We start from the raw sequence: 6,024 nt of genomic DNA on the forward strand, positions 1-6,024 counted from the left end.
CAAGAAACACAAGAATGATGCAAGAAATCTTTTCAAAGAATCATGCAATATGAATATGAAAACTAAAGCCTTAGCATGATATAATCTTTCTCCTAATTCAACACTCTCTAATAGATTCTAACAATGATAATCTATCTCTTTTCTCTATGTTTTTTCTCTCTTAGTCGTTTCTGCAATTAGCAAGTATTTATATAAAACAGATTTTGTCTCTAAAAACGGTTTTTCATTTATGCAGTTGAAACAGCAGAAAACACTCATGTTAATCGATTAAGCCAAGGGGTTAATCGATTTTTAATACATGATTAAATGGTAAACTACTTATATGATATATGCTCATGCAATACATGATATCCAAAATATAATACCTTTAATGCAAAAAATCAATGTATTCAAATGCATGAACCTAATTATCATATATTTCTAGATGATGTCTCATTTTAGTGAATTAATTACTTTATTAAGTCTTGTGAGACTCACATCTAGGTTTACTTAACCTAGACTCATCTATGGCAAACATCTTAGACTTCTAAAAAGATAATAAAGAATTAACATAAGTCTAATAGGACACCACTTGAGCCTTCGGCATGTTGATTGTTGAGTCATGTTCAAGCTTTAATTAATTCATTGTCTTCATCAAAACATAGGCAAAACATTGCTAATGCAATCCTTGACGCTTTGCACTTTCAATGACTTATATATCTATAAATGATAATCCTCTATCTTAATAAAATAAAATAAAAGGACAAAAATAATCAATATTCCCAAACTCTTACAATTCATATTTCAAAATGCTGGAAATATAAAAATGGCACTTGACATCTCATGCTTTATTGTTTTTACATTTAAAATATTTAAAAAAAAAAATATTGATTCGTTGTATTCCATTTTTATAAAGGGAAAATAAACAATTATTGCATTAAAATATTTCCAATCACAACATCCTTTTTTTAATTTCATTTAATATATTGTCTTTTCTTTTTGAATAAAAAATTAGGTTAACTTTCAAAATATATGAATGAGATTATTTTTTACATTTAAATGCAAATTCATTAAATTAATTATAAATATTATATATTTTAATTCGAATGTTTCTATTTAATATATATTTTAAATATTTTAATTAAGATTCCAATATATATGTATTATTATTGTAATTTTTTTACACAATTAGTAACTTATCTATCACTGATTTGCATTACTTTTATTTTAATAATTATTTATGATTAGCACATAAATGATTTATGATATGTTGAAAATGTAGAAAACCTCTTACATTATGAGTAGAGAGGCTATTTTCTGTTTCAATTAACTATATATAAATCATTTATAAATTTAAATATTATCATATATATTTTATTACGACTTAAAATGACATCATGAATTTGGATGAAATGTTATTATTTAAAATTTATTATTATGAATATACATTATACTAGTTTTTTACACTTTTAATATATCATTAAATATATTACTTTTATTTAAGAGTTAATAATGATTAATATAGTAACATCATAAATGTGTACTGTCTCTAACACGGTTAGTTTATAATTATTTTCTCTTAAATTATCTCTTTCACGCATAAAAGGTAAGAATTCAGCAATGAAAATTAAACAATGGAGAATATGCATTTTTGGTATATATTAATAGTTCGATTCCTAAGAACGATACTTGTTAGGAGAGATAATTATACATTCCAAAAGAGATTAGTTTCCTACCCGTAGGATGAGGGGATACTATTGGTAGTATCAAAAAACATAACCTTTAAGTGGCTGAGCAATTTTGTTCAGAGTAAAGGTATCTCATGGGCTAATCCAAAAAGGAAACAAGAAAAGCAAACAAAAATCCTTTTAACCATTAATAAAATTAATTGAAAGAAAATAAATATCTAAAACATGGGAAAGGAAAATTTCCCAAAAACATATTTTTGAACTACTTTATTTTAAAGACAAAAATCAAAATCATATAAAACTGCCAATATTTTATAGAAAAAATTAGGAAACTTTAATTTTATCATTACATTAGGGTGAGCACACGTCGCGTAAAACTTGTTCCTTATCTGATTCTAAATGTTGATCAATTTTTTTGAAACCGAACTCGTCCTAGACACGAAGGCTAACCCGACCTCAAATGTCAAATTTGTCACCTTTTGAGCCCGAATTTGACCATAGATCCGACTAAATATAATGCATACATTTTTTAGATAAACTCTTCTCGATATTACTTATGATTATAAATATATAATTTGAAATATGAAATTATATATCTATACTACTTATAAAGGGAAAACCCAAAATAATCACCCACCATGGTTATTTTCTAATTTTTACAAAAAAAATCATACATAACCTAATGTTCTTCTCCACCTAATATATGCTCATATTATTTGGTTAATTATTTTTTATTCTTACATTATGACTATCGGTCTTTAATGTAGAACATTACACCAATCAAATAAATTCAACTGTAGATTACAAATATTTAACACAGAATATTATGTTTGACATTTATGACATACAAACTATACACTATAAATGATAGGAAAGCAGGTTGACAGACACGATAGTGGCTGTCAACACGCTAGTATATATAAAAATATTTTGTTAATAACATACATATATGTATATATGATGAAAATGTTAAAGAATCAATGATATTTTGAATCAAAGATATTATTACACTATTCATAATCAAATAGAGACATAAAAACATGACGAATGGGTAACCATGTAAGTGGTTAGACTGAGTCTTGATTGTCCTTTATCATGACCTAAATATTATCTGAGTCTTATTTTTTAATCCAAATATAGATCTGATGAAACCCGGCAATATTTAAGTCCAATCATAACTAGTCCAAACTGGATAAATGAGTAGAGACTGGTCCTACTATACCCCCAAGTGTTGCACATGATGTCTAGTAGGGGTGGCAATTGGATGGGCTTGGATGAATTTGGATTGTAATGGATGGATAGAAAACTATCCATCAATCTATATAAATCTATTACATCATATTTTTTAATTATCTAATTCATCCATATCCAATGGATTGCAATCCATACATTCTATCCATGTATCCATTTTACTGGATTGGATGGATATGCAACCCACTTTTTTTTTTAATTTGAACAAAATATTTTTAATAAAGCAATTTGAAGAAAAAAATTCTTTTAAAAAGTGTTTTTTTTATAAGCACTTTTAAAAATCTCTAGCGCAAAATAATTGGTAGGAGCGTAAAAGTTCGGTTCGATTTTTGACGCAATTTAGTGATCAAACCGAACACAAATATATGGTTTGGTTCTACTCGATTATTCGCAAATTTTATTTAGGAACCAAACCAAACCGATCATTAATGGTTCGGTTTGGTTCAGTTCCACGGTTTTTCAACTTTTAAAAAAAAATCTTTTAATCCACAAAATCTTCGACAATGTTCAACAAAATTTAAGAATGAGTTGGTACTGATTCTTTAGTCAAAGAGTAACACCTAATCCTCCACATCACTAGTAATGTCCTCAAGTTCTTTCTTTATTTTATTTTAGTTCCTTAATTTCTTCATTTAATTAATTTCATCAGTGATTAGTGATAAAATATATACTAGTTTTTTAGTTTTCTTTCTATCTTCTAATGGATAATAGATATTTAAGTTTGTTTACTATATTATTTTTTATATTTGCCTCTTATTTATAGCCTATATGTATTAATAATCATAAATTCTTAATCATATTTTATCTCCTGACTTTAAAGTTTAACCATCCAAATATAAAATAAAATTATTTTTTAATATGTGGTTCGGTTCGGTTCTAACGGTTCCAAAATTTATAAAACCGTGAACCGAATCAAACTTAAATGGTTCCAAATAAAAAAACTGAACCGAACCGCGAAATCGAACCAACCCACATTTTATGGTTCGGTTTCATCGGTTTCACGGTTTAAATTGGAACCGTTTACACCCCTAATAATTGGGACTTCCACAAGTTGTATGCAACATTCTATCATCTTGAAATATTTTATTTTGTTATTATATAATCACATTAGTCAATAACCAAAATAATATATTTTTGCAATAAGATGTTGGTGTAAAACACTAAGGTCGAAATCGTTTATACTTTTTTTATAATCACTTTTTAAAATCACAATTGCAATTTTTAACTTTTGTAATGTTAGGGGATTATGCTTAGAAAGGTGAAAGAGATTTTTGATATTAATATTGAATTAATTGGAAAAAATGTTTTTATTTTTATTTTTTTGAATGGATTGGGTATCCATCCAAATGGATATACTCACGGATATCCATTGGATTTGAATCCATCCATTATCAACATTATCCATTGGATTATATCCATTTAAATCAATTAGTTCTAACCTATGGATTTGGATGGATTTAATTTGGATGGATTTTGGATTATGGATAATTTTGCCACCCATAATCTACCCCTCTAAATACACCCTCCCTTACCCCATTGTAACCAACAATCAACTCAAATTTCTTTCTTCTTTCCCAACATTCTTCTCACATATTTAATTTCCAATTTATTAATTTAATTAAGTAATTATTGGTAATTATATAATGCAATAATTAGTTTTATTTAATAATTATTAGAGAATTTAATTTCATTTAACTTTATTGAATACCTTAATTTCATTTAGGAATTAATTATTTTAATTTATTTAATTGTATAAAGCTTTAATTTAATTTCATTTAAGAATTTTTTGCTTTAATTTCATTTAGTAATTGAATGTAATTTAGAAATTATTTAAAAGACTAAATTTTTTACATGTTCAATTTATTTTAATTGTAAAATTTAACTTTATTTAGGAATTATTTAATTTAATTTTTAAAATATTTTAGATTTAATTCTTTATTACTTTTTACTATCATATAATGATTTCTTTCATTTTAATAAATTAATTTTATATAATATTTAACTTAATTTTGTATTAATGTTTTGCAGGTAATATATTTTCTTATGTATTGAGGTAACCATTTACATTTTACTTTGCTTTTTATTGTAACTTTTTCATAATTTGTGTATGTATTTATTTTATTTCTTATTTGTAGTTTATATTTAAGGGTAAAAATATCATCACATTACGTCTAAATAGTAAAACTATCACATCATAAAAAAATTACTTTTATTTTTGGTGCACTTCTCTCTGTAATGGAGAGGATCCTAACCCATAAAATAAGTAATATAATGAGACATTCATAATAAGTGACAATAGCTACAAGTTAGTGGCGGATCTTGATATAAACTTTAAGAGGGACAATAATATTTAATTACAATTTATAACTCAAATTGAGTTAGTTAATGGTAAAATTTTCAATTATTTCCTTTCCAATATTAATCACTATATTGTGTGTAATAAATTCGTCTTTTATCTTCCTACCCTATGAAGCACAGATACTGATACGTGTGTCGGGTATGATACGTATCTGATACGTCGACACGCATTTTTTCCAAAATAAAGGATACGATACGTTCAGGGATACGCGTATAAAATAATAAAAACACATAAAATATGATAAAATTATAAGTGTAAATCAAAATATCCAAAGTAAAAAATATAATGAAAATTTAAAATTGTTGTCCTCCATAACAAATCTATCTTATCCTATTATAATGAAAACGAATCTATCCTAAAATCATTGTCCTCCATAACAAATATATCTTATCATATTTTAATGAAAACGGATCTATCTTATCCTGTTTTATTGGAAACGAATCTATCTTATCATGTTTTATTTGATAAGAATCTATCTTGTCCTGTTTTATTGGAAACGAATCTATATATCCTATACTTTACTGAAAACGAATCATATATCCTATATTTTATTGAAAACGAATCGCATACGTGTCTTAATATTTTTTTATTTTATTTTATTTTTTTAATTTTTGGATACTCTATGGATACGTATCCTTCGCGAATCCGAGCGTATCCGTGTCGGATACGTGTCGGACACCGACACGTGAGGATGTTTGACGAATCTGTGCTTCATAGTTCCTACCTATTTTGTTTGGTTGTTTATAT

The sequence above is a fragment of the Lupinus angustifolius genome, chromosome LG08, assembly GCF_001865875.1.
Source record: "Lupinus angustifolius cultivar Tanjil chromosome LG08, LupAngTanjil_v1.0, whole genome shotgun sequence".
In the NCBI taxonomy this organism is placed as follows: Eukaryota; Viridiplantae; Streptophyta; class Magnoliopsida; order Fabales; family Fabaceae; genus Lupinus; species Lupinus angustifolius.